Source organism: Pithys albifrons, chromosome 11 (assembly GCF_047495875.1).
Source record: "Pithys albifrons albifrons isolate INPA30051 chromosome 11, PitAlb_v1, whole genome shotgun sequence".
In the NCBI taxonomy this organism is placed as follows: Eukaryota; Metazoa; Chordata; class Aves; order Passeriformes; family Thamnophilidae; genus Pithys; species Pithys albifrons.
The window spans coordinates 21,629,265-21,641,322 of NC_092468.1; the positions used below are offsets into that span (position 1 = coordinate 21,629,265).

Consider the following 12,058-nt stretch of genomic DNA (forward strand, 5'->3'; position numbering starts at 1 on the left):
TCTTTTAATCAAAACATGTAATCAGAAGGCTTAAGTGATGATTACCTCCTGCTTTCAACACAAGTGACTGAAGCAGCCTGTTAAATGGGCTTTCACAATTTCCAGTGCCAGGGAATGTGTCGCTTCACCACACAGGTTTGTTCAATGCACTACACTCAGTTCCCAATGATCTGATCTGTTCCTGTATTTCCAAAGGAGAGGACAGTGGTCGCCTACATCTAAGGCACTCTGTGGGAGTTCAGTAAACATAGGACCCATACCAAGAAAGCCACTTTTCAATAATGGCACCTTTATTAGCACAAACATGTTCAAAACTGTTAGTGCAATTAATTATTGGGATGGGGAGATACCCGGCAAAAGACTAAAAATTGCCTTTGCTGAAACACTATTCATTCAGATGATTTATGGAGTTCTTTATTGTTAGCGTCACAAGAGCTTTTTCAAAACAAGAGAAATCATTAAATCCCATAAAACACGGGCTATCGCCGCCGTTAGCTGGTAATTGATATCCTTGCTCGTGCCATTTATATCCCTAAATGGAGCTGATAAAACAAAAATTAGTAAAGCGTGCTGATGGAGAGCAGCCTACAGCATCCCGGAAAGAAGCAGGGGAGCCTTCCCTCCCTTTGCTGCCACCCAGCAGGAATCACTCCCCCTGTGCACCCTACGAGCCAGAAATCAGGCTCAGCCCGGGGAACTGCTGGTGAGGGGGAGGGAGGAGGGAGGGGAGTTCATTTGCTTTTAGAAGGAGAACCTGATTATTATACCCTCCAACCCCCCTTTCGGTTTTCCCTGGGGGGATTTTAACTACTTCTCTCTCCTTTTTAAAGGCAAATTTAAAAAAAAAAATCTTGTGTTGCAGTTTTCTGCAGCTTTGGTGGTTTGTTGGTTTGGGGGGCTTTTTATTTATTTCAGGAATCCCGCTGGGTGGAGAAAGTGCAAGATAAGAAATATTTTTAAACAGAGGATTTGTGGTTTAAAGCCGTTTCCAAATAACAGGCAAAACATGTGCATAGTCAAGAAACTCCCAAATCCAGAGCAGGGAGGGAGAAGGAATGTGTGTTTTAGCGATGGAAAGCAATCAAGCATATTAGAAAAGACTCAGGAGGACAGGAGAACAGCACCGCAAATGCAAATAAATCAGCTCAGATTCTAGGGATGGGGGGGGGGAAAGAAGAGAAGCTGCTGATAACCCTGAGCAAATGCTGCTGCCTCAAAGACAGAAATAGCTCCCTTACCTTATTCCTAATCCTTGCTTGCACCTGCTCTGCAATCATAAATACTTCGAGGTGCTTAACATGGAGCTAAATTGATGGCTGAATTTAAGAATTTCTTCGTACACCTCCTTTACAGATTCGAAAGGAGATTTTTAGGATCATCCTCCTCAGTATCCATTAGCTTCCCAAAGAATTCCAATTTTCTTGGAAAGATAAAAAAGGAAAAAAAAATACAGTACCTCTATATACAACCGGGCACTGTAATAGATCCAAAAAACGGGAGCGGGGGAATCTGAGAGGTGTCACTACAAACTTGGCAAGCAGAACGTATCCTCAGCAGAAAGGGGAAAGAGAGAGAAAAAGAGAGAGGAGGAAAAAACCCTACAAAATACAAAATTCCCAGGGAGATTTTGAAGAAAAAAAAAAGGCAGGAAGGAAAGACGTGTGAGGAGAGCACAAATGGGATGGCGGGATCTCACCCAGCCAGCCAGCCATCCATCCACCCGTCAGCCAAGCGAGCAGCCGCCCCCCGCGCCGCCGCCGCGCTCCGCTCCCCGCGCCCCCTGCGCGTACACGCGCTCGCACCGCGCCGGGCGCGCCCCCGCGGGCTCAGCGCGCAGGGTCCCCGCCGCGCGCAGGGGGATGCGCGCCCGCCCCGCGCGTCACAGGTGATGCTCAGCCCAGCCCGCGGTGCTGGAGCAGCCGAGCGAAGTTTGCCCCGCTCTCCCCTCTTTATGCGTTTGGGGGTTTTCCAGCTCCTCTCCTTCCACACCTGCACGAGCCGGAGCTGGATGCGGTCTGTCCCTCACGCTGGCGCTGTGGGCTTCGCTTTGCCTCCCGCCTCTCCCTCCCTCCCTAACGCCCTGCATTTCCCGAGGCAGCCCGGTCGAAAGCAGGCTAGGTTAGGAAAGGTCAGAGGCTGCTGTCTCAGCGTTGAAAGCCCAGGGAGCCTCTGGGTACTCACACTCCCCAGGCACCTCTTCCTAGCAGGACTGGCAGCCCTGGCTCCCTTGGATGCACATTCCGTTCCCCCAGCCATCACCCCAACCTGCCCAGTCAGCCAACAGGCCTTAGGTGTAGTCACATCACCTCTCAGCTCTCATTTCCCCTCTCCTTTTCCTCCGTGACCTGGTACAGATTTCATCTGAGACTTTCCGAGACCTTTAATTATTCTATTAATGTATACCCATAAATCTTCCAGAGCAGCATTTCATTAAGCAAACATCAATATACAGTCCAGAGATGTAAACAGAGACACCAAAGGCTAGAGAGGGCACAAATTACACACTGAAGGCATAGCAAAAGCTAAACCAGAATTGTTCAGTTGTGTTTTCCAGGGCTTTTCTAGGCAAGTTATTCCATGATTTTTTTAATTAAAAAAAAAAAAAGTTCCGTGGGAACAACCCATGCCAGCAGATCACCAGGTTAGTAGAGCAAGCCCCAGTTTACACCACCATAACAAGTCTTTCCTGTGAGCCCTTACAAGCTTGCAGTTCAATTAGTGAGGGAAAATAACATATAAAGTTCACAAAAGCATCTTAACTACTAGTGGTTTACAGGCATCTAATTTACATATTTAGACAAATGAAAAGCAGGGTTTTGGGGTTTCCTCCCTGACAAACTGGGAATGACAAAAGACCACCCTGAGTGGAGGACACAAAGTAGGGGTCCATCTGGCTAGGGCAGAAAAAGAACAAGGGAAAGAGACTTCCTGGCTCATACTTAGGTGATCACACATGTACTGTTCAGGTAGTGGGATTTATAGCTTGTTTATCCCTCACAAGGTGCATGGAAGAGGGCATCAGGGATATGCAAGAAGATGGATGTGCACAAACTTCAAGGGAAGTAGGAGATTCAAAGCAGGTTTTAAATACAGGTGCAGAAGAGGCAGAGACAAGGAGAGGGGGAGGCAAAGTGTACCTCCTATCAAGGTGTAAGGGTGGGAAGAGAAAAGAGAGATGAGGAGTAAACTCTTTAGGGCTTCCTCAACTAGAAAATATGTCCTTGTGAAAGACTATTTCACACACTGTTTTCCAGTGAGGAAATCAAAATTACATTCCAGCAATTGCATAGCTTGTTGAATTTTGAGGCCTAAAGGTAAAGGGCATTAAAATCCCTTAACACCTTTTTCTCTGACAAAAGAAGGAAAAAGACCCCTAAAAATAAAGGATTAGTTTAAGGTTGAGTCCAGGAAAGATTCTTCACAATTCTCATATGAGACACACAGTAAAAGCCAAATGTCACTCCTGAGAAACTGGTGTAAGTGAAAGGACTGTTTCATTCCTTAATGCCAGTGTTGGATGCAGAGCCATCTGGAAATTCTGTAGAGACTCCAAAGAGAGCACCTGCCTATGAAACATTACGTAGTTTTGAAGTCCTCAGGTCAGTATGACTACTGAGGGTTCCAACCCAGAATGCTTGTCCAGAGGTTCAGTGCATGAAAATATTTGGTTTATTTCTGTTTTCAAATCAAACAAGACCTTGATTTATCCTCTGGAGCAACATATGTGACTTTGGAATATGCAATCTCATCTTTAACCAATGCTCCAATGGCTAGGACAGCAAGGGCAGATGCTCCCATCTGCTATGTGGCACCGGGTGGAGCAGAACAAGCCAGCGCCCCAAAAGTGGATTGGCAAGTGCAGCACCTCCTACATCTATGAGGGTCTCTGGGAAAGGAAGCCCCCTCCCCACACATGCACCTCACATACCTCTGTACCCAACCAAAATAATTCTATGTGAATGACAATGGCCATTTTGAAGAGAGAGCTGGGAGCAGCTGCTCTGTACAGCACGGTGCCTTGTGCAGTATGTGGTGTACAGCTGGAAATCTGTACAGTTCTTGTGGCTTGGGAAAATGGGAGATCAGCCCTTCACCTCAGTCCCACAGGAGAAAGCACTACTGGGAGCAAGAGAGTCTCTGCTCTGGAACAGAAGGGAATGGGAAGGCAGATGCAGGGGAGAGCTCTCATGCCTAACAGGTAAGTCATATACATTTTTGAAGTGATTATTAATTTGGTATTCCCATCTTGAGAAGCAGATTTAACCTTCTGGCCAGTAAACTATCTACATAATCCTCACCACTGCAATACCTGAATACCATAAGAGCTTTAAACTGGGCACCCAGATGATTAAGTTCACAAAGTCTACGTGTAAGGTTGGCGGCTTCACACTCGCTCAGGTTCTCCTATGGGTGGAAACTCAAATGTAACACAGTCTCACATATCAATTCTACCTTTCAGAATAAGGGTGATTTGTCAGGATTAGCCCCAGGGGCATTTCTAATACTTCCTTTTACTTGCAGTGATTAAACAGGATTGAAGACATCTTCCAGACCCTTCTAACTCCTACATTTTTACTGAGGATGTATATACAAGGAAAGATACTGTAATGCAGGAAGTAGCTAACACATCTCACAAGGGCAACATAAAGTCATTTTATTATTACAACTTTAGCTTTCCCCAGCTTGTAGAAGTAGTAGCTCTCTGTTATCATGTAGGTCTTGCTACGTTAACACTCAAACAGAACCAACCCACCAAAATTTATGAAGAATAATGGAAAATAAATCTATGGCTTACTGACCAAAAGTAAAGAGAAGACTTACACACTTAATGTAATCATCTCTGCTTCAGTGAAACAGAGGAAATGAAGGTGCCCAAAACATGACAAACAGAAAATGATATGTACAAAAATAGGGGAAGAGAACTGCATAATAAAGCTGTCTTTTGTGAGTGTCCAAGGGAGACTGAAAAGGCTGAAAATGAATTGCAGCAAGGATGACTTTGAAGAGGAATTGTCAGCTTGCTCAGCTCCCAAATTCAGATACTCATTCCCAAGCTTTAGACAAAAAGTGAAATGCAGATGCCCAGGAGTTCTGAGGCAGGGGGATAAGACTTTTATACTTTCTTTCTGGGTTTGTTACTTATTCACTATATGATTGTGGCTTAAAGTTTCATTACAGGAGGAGTTACATTAATAAGAAATATATAATTATGTATATGAAATACCAATAAGTTATTGGCAACTATATTAAGGGGAGTGCAATTTCAGACCTTGAACTCTATAAAAATGGTTTGATTTTCAAAGGTGCTGGGCAGCTGAAGACCTCCTGACAGAAAATCTTGGAAAAGTGAAGGACAATACATCTCAGAAAAAAATGGCCAACAGTTTCTTGAAGTGCTTATAATTAAACTTGAGTTTCCATTTTCCCTTTCTTTCTTTTGACTATAAACATTTATTTCATCTTCTATGCATAGTCCATACTAATCTCTAAGAAAAATATTCTACAAATATAATGGAGTACATAGGACATACTATAAGAAGATATTCCTACATTTAGTGGCCACTTATTACAGTATGAGGACATTTTCTTCCTTCTTTAGATGTGAAAGGGGCCCTTACTGAATACCAGGAAAAGAATAAATTAAAACATTAAAATAAAGAAACTGCAAATATTCTAGTGCTGGAATCCTGGGGCACCTCGAGGTGATTTGTCTTTTTCACCTTATTTCAGTCATCCAAGCACTTTTTTCCATATAAGTATTAGAGTTCAAAGAGGACACATTCACACAATAGGTCAGGTGTGCCCCAAAGTTAAATTTCATTATGAAATAGTAGGTACAGTTAGGAAAAAAAAAAGTAAAAGAGAAAAAGATTTCTTGTGGGTCTGATTTGCCTCCTATATAGTCAGGACTCTGAAGTCACACATTACAGGTTTCAGGCATTGAAACCAGATATCCAGAAACAATCCTCACAGACTAATAATTTGCCAGCAAGGCAAATAGTTCACAGGATTTTTAAAAGCTTCTGGCTTTGACCCAGTTTCCATCAAGATCACAAGCAGCATTTCTTGCACCAGACACACCTTTGTGAGTAGTCCCAATCAACACTAATCATTAGCAATCAACACCTCAAAATAAGACTGTAGATGTTTAGTATTATATTTTAATAAGTCTAGATTTAGTGAAACAGTAAAATACTTTCTCATCTGACAAATCTCTACAAGCATAGCTTGACATCAGGAGTGTTCAAGCATAGAATGTGAGCCTGTGAGATGTTGGTGATTTCCCTGTCTAGTTCTCACAAAGGATTCAGTTTGTTAACAAACTTAAATCAAGATCAAATTAGATCTCACTCAAAATAAATCTTATTTTGCATCATTTTAAATCACATATCTTAAATTTCAAACTGTCCAGTAGTTAAACCTTTTCCTTTTTTTCATTAATGACGAACAAGTTCAGCAGCTCATCAATGAATATAACAGGGAATAAAGATGTTTCAGAACTGTACAAGAACTCATGGACAAAAAACTTCATTTTCTGTCTGCACTTCTTGTCATACAGCCAGACTCTATCTAGCATTAAACACAGTTAAATTGTGCAGATGTAAGTAAATCTCAATCAATGCTATTCCCTAAATATGAATTTCACTTAAGTTCTAGGGGGATAATTTGAGGACTAAGTTACATCCATTTGTGATGCTTGAAATATATTCGTACTCTCCTGGAATAAAGCAGTGCTATTACTTTAAGAAAAAGTTGTTTTTAAAAAAATCAGTTACCATGATAGGAAAGGGAGGAAGCCATGGTGATTATGAAATCACTGTTAAAGACCACTAGTATAGTGTATGTATAGCAAAAAACAGAGCACTCAAAACCAAAGCATGAAATAGCTATCCAGGTTTTAAATATTATACAACATTCTTTGGTCTTTTCCCACTTTCTCAAACATTTTTGGTTGTCAAAAGTCTTATTTCCATATCTGAGACTACTAGGTCTACTAGATGTAAAGGAGTCGTGATTATTCTTAAAGTGTATCTGACATCACTATTAATGCTTTAAACTTGCTACCAGTGCATTTTTGCAGTTTCATCCTTTTAGCAGAACTGACACATATAAAAGCTTTGAAAACTCAAAGTATTAATCTCCAAAAGCATATGTGTAGTGATTACTTAACCAATAGGATGTTTCTTCAGTTCCTCTACAAGTTGGCTCAGCAACAGTACAATATTAATAATGCTTGAGCTTATACTTTTACAACCTGTTCTCCATTTCTCCCATCTGTCGATAGACTAAAATTATGTTTACAGAATCACTCATTTTCTAACCTTTTTTCTAATTTATCCAAGACAACTCATGACTTTTTTTTTCCCCAAAGGTACTACAAAACCCAAAAACCTGAGGCTCAGCTCAGGTTTCAGAGCTGTTGATATAACTATGAAGTAGCTCTATCAATTTTGAAAAGTGTTATTTGCATTTCATCCTGTAACAAATGAGAACAATTATTTCCTCTCATGACTATTCTAATTAAATATATACCTTTAGTGTAGTTCCCTATTTTCTTGCCAAACTCCAACTTGAGGCAGTGCTGGGGCCTGGTACAACATTAGTAGATGTATGTACATAAAAAACTGGCAATATTTAGTAGGGAAGAACACAGCCAGTAGTGATCTGCCTTTGAATCTGAACCCTCTGGGGTGCCCACATGGGCAAAAAAGAAATAATTAAGTGCTGGGTGCTACCCACTAATTTTTGGATAATCTTCCAGCTACAGTGCCATATTACCCTCTAAAACACTGAGTCTCCAAGGTCCCAGACATGTGGCTCCCTACAGAAATCATTGTAATATAACTATTTTACACATGAATTTTTGTGTGTGGTCAGAATCAAGGAAATGGAGAAGTCTGTCCTCCTTGAGACCCTGAACCCTGCATGCATCAGGGGAACGTTTTCATATAAAAATCAAATCTTCACAAATAGCTCTCAAAGCTACAACTTAGGCCACTGTTTTCACTTCCATTCAATAGACTTGCCAGAGTAAACAGGGATTTAAAAATTGTTCAAGAACCTCAAGATTTGGCCCCAAATCAATGTGTATACAGATGACTTCATTTACAACTATGTTTTTATGCCAGATTTAATGTCAACAGGCTAACGGTGCGTTGGATTTAATTTATAGGATTTATTAATTTTTATCTAATGAACAATTTCACAAGGCAATTTAGATGATTACAACTGTGAAATGTTTGCAATGAGGACCAGATCTTGCCAGTCTTGCTTGCCTGTAGTGCCACTTACATCAAAAATAATTGAAAACAATTGTACATTGAAAGCACCAAAACAAACAAGTTCAAAAATTCTTAGTCTACAAAAGAAAAGGAAGCAGGAGAGGTATTTCAGTCAGTTCTGAGCTATGTGTTGTCTCCATACAGATCTCATTTCTGAGCCAGGTGTTGTCTTCATACAGATCTGTAGAGATGAACTAAACGGAGTAAATAGACTTAGAGGAAGAAGCACAACATGCGGATGTGAGGACTGTGCCTTTGGGTAAGAGCTGTCAACATGTTGACTTGGCTACAACAGATTGTCCCTGTGACATAACTCCCTCTAAATACAGGAGGAATTAGGCCAAAGTTAAATATCCTAAAAATCTCACCTTCTCCCTTCAAAAAAATTGAAAATTAAAGCCAGAGACATCTCTTCAGTTACATACTATAATGAACTAAACAGCAGCTTATTTACCAAAAAGATCATCTAATGAGTAATGTTTGTTTAATTTTTTTATTTTTGGTAGTAGGACCTTAATTTCTCCTTCTGATCTTGGAATCATACCACAGAGCTCCCATTTATAATTAATTACATTTTTGAGATATTTTTCGCTTAGGTGGCAAGAATCTTCTCAGCACTGGTGCCCAAAAACAATTACCAGCATCCTGTTCAGTTTGCTTCCAACTCCCCTTCACCCTCCACCCAGCAATAATTATATTTCTTTTCCATGTTTCAGAAAAAACCCAGATTGTTTGCCACAAAATTAACTTGATGTGATTCAAAAAGAAATGCAAAGCATTTTATAAGGAGAGAGAGCATTTTTTAAGAGAGAGAGAGAACTGCAGTTGTGTGCAGAGGATGGGGAAGACTTGTGCTTTCAGCCGGGGGAAGCTTCATCACAAATTAAGTTTTGTTTTCTTTACTTGCTGCAGCACAATGACAGCTTTGACAGACATATGGGTTGTTTAGAATCATAAAGGCTTTTTTAATTTAAAGTGCTTCAGGAATATATCTAGCTGCAGTATGTGACGTAGGCACTTTTTATTTAGCTGTATTCTGCTAAATGTAGTTTGTAATTGGAGCACCTTTCAGTCCAGGCACAGGAAAATCTATTTTAGTCTCCTTGTACGTTGCCGAGCTGCTCATGCAGCAGGTCCTGCCAAGGCATACATGTTATACTGCCTATTAACATGTGTTTCAATACTATGCATATTATTCTCATTTATTTCTGTGGGAACTGGAAGATACTCAGGCTTTCCCATCTCACAGCAGACAACCAAAACCTCAAGGTCTTTATGTTGTTTAACCCTTCCAAAAAAAAAGTGGATAAGGTCAATCCAAGCTGTTGGTTTTTCAGGTTTTGTCTTGTTGCCAGGGTTGTGGTTTCAGGTCTGTTATGATGCTGTAAGGTTTTGCTTTAAAATGTCACACTGTCATCCTGGTCCTGGTGTGCATTGTAGTTGTTACCCACATCACATCTTTTGCTTAATTTAAAAATGTGCTTTTTTTTATCTTTGGGGTGTTTTTTAATGTCAGGCCTGTTCATTTTGAGACAGATCCTGATCTGAATTACATTGTATAATAATACCCAGAGTAAAGCCGTTTGCTTGAGTGGAATTCTGCTGGATGACACAAGCATGGCTGAGATGAGACTGTGGCTGATTGTGGGATCTTCAAGCCAAATGATGCTCTTTCTGGTTCCTACAATAGTCACTGCCAGTAAACATGTTACAGCTCTAAACTCTATTAGTTCAAAATGCAGAAACAACTTCATGCTGCAGATAAGAGATGGGAGAACACCAGGCTTGTAAACAGCTAAGTACTGTTAGTGAACCAGAGCAGAGCTTGAGTTCTCTTCTCCCAAGGATTACCAGTTCTACCAGTAGGATATAACACACATACAAAAATGAAGCAACCTCCAAAGACAACCAAATGGTGAGAGAAACATCTCCAGAAGAAAGGAGGACGTGTTTTCCATAGAATCAGCCACTGGTTCCTCCTGCTCTGAGATGTGAAATCTTACAGACTAGGGCATCATTTAAAGGGTCAACAAGAAGTTTCTCCTGTGGTGCTTTAGGTACTTTTCATCTGGAAAAATCCCTTTGAGAGCTGGTGCTACCTGGTAAAGGGTGAAGGAACAGCTGCCTTATATAGACCTCAGCATCAAAGACTGCTGCTTGATTGCCAGTGAATTAACACTACATTAGAAAAAGGGGGAAAGCAAGCAAACAAACAAAATACAGAGAAGGCTCATGTATAAAACCACTGAATCCAGTAGAGACAGGACAGATTAAAAGGAACTGTGAGAATGAAACAAAAGTTACACTGACTTTTCTTTGAAAATTTAAAAATATCTTCTGCATGAACAAGAGTCTCCTGGGTGAAAGCTTCAGAAGCAACTTAAAGAAAATTCTCATGTCATTTGTGGTTGATGTAATGTAAGAATCCTTTCTTGCAGTCATTCAGTGAGATACAGAGTAGAAAACTGGACTCCCACTCACAGGCTGAATATTTTTCCATTTGCACACTTGTCAAAGAATATGTCTTTTCCTCTTCAGATAAAGGGAGCCTACTCATAGAAATTGTGAGAGCAGAGCCTCCATTTCTCCGTCAGTGAGACAAGGGCAACGTCTGGAGTGTTCAAAAAGACTTAATAATAAGTATTTATAAACATGATGTTTAGACAAACATAGTCAAATACTGAATATTAATTCCGTAAGAATTATATGGGGTCACACATCACTCGGTATTTTCTCAGCACTTGATTTTCTTTTTTCTCCTGTAAAAAAACTACGTAGGTTGGCCTTGTAATTCTGGGTTTGTAATCAAGTTTGCATTCAAATGCCAAAGGCCAGACCATACTGCCAAGCTTCTGCACTGCCTCTGAACTCATTTGTTCCTCGGACTGTGCTGCAGATTTTTTTGTTTTATTTTTAAACAATTTATAATAAAACACCCAGCAAGTACTTTTACCAGGGCATGGTTCACATTTTTCTCCTTAAGAAACCTTTATACACATCTGAGCTCTGCTAACAGAGAAAGATAGCCTGCTGTTTTTACTTAGCCAAAAATTGCCGAGCGTCAGAGATACAGCAGGAAGAACATTTTGCTGCTTCTGTCACTCCCAACAAAATCTCTAACATTTTGTTTTATTTAATGGCTTCACTTTTCATAAGATGATTCAAACCCCTATAGGGGACCTACATTAGTCTGCTGACATTTTTCTGCTAGTATAATTATTATGTCCTTCTACAGTCTGCTTTTCATCTGTGCAGAATTTCTCCCTGGCACAGAAGAGTTTAAAGACCTCAAGGTAGAGAACTGGAAAAGCCAGAATAGCTCTTCAGCATAAGGTAAGGTGGAGGGCAACTTATTAGATATAACTGTGCCTGTGCTGGGATGCCTGGCAGCAAATGGCAGATGGACACAATGCAACTGAGAAGAAAGACTCTTCCTGCAGTAAAAAAAAATTATTCAGGGTGAGGATAGGCATCTTTACCTTTGCTTTACACTCCACCAGGCAAAATATGTTGCATGTTTCAGCCACCTAAACTATAGCAGGAATGGGTATTTCTGAAACTGTGCATACTGCAGTATATACCTGTATATCAACCAAAATCATAAATTATAATGATTTGATTACTCCACGCAAAGGCCAACCCTACTGCCTTGTATTCAAAACAAAGGTTTTTAAAGAGAGAAATAGACCCCATTGGAGTCTAATGTCATTACAATGTATAAGGATATGCTAAATTCTTAGAGGTTATGCTTTGGTGGTTTTAAGGACAATCACACC

General features: G+C 40.4%; 1 protein-coding gene across 1 annotated transcript in view; it reads right to left on the reverse strand.

Moving 5' to 3' along the window:
• Positions 1-1,717, reverse strand: part of NLGN1 (neuroligin 1) — a 391,414-nt gene extending 389,697 nt beyond the window's left edge. Inside the window, exon 1 of the mRNA XM_071566521.1 lies at positions 1,457-1,717. The gene's annotated coding sequence lies outside the window, so the exon portion shown is untranslated. The remainder of the gene's footprint in view (positions 1-1,456) is intronic.
• Between the last annotated feature and the right edge of the window lie 10,341 nt (positions 1,718-12,058).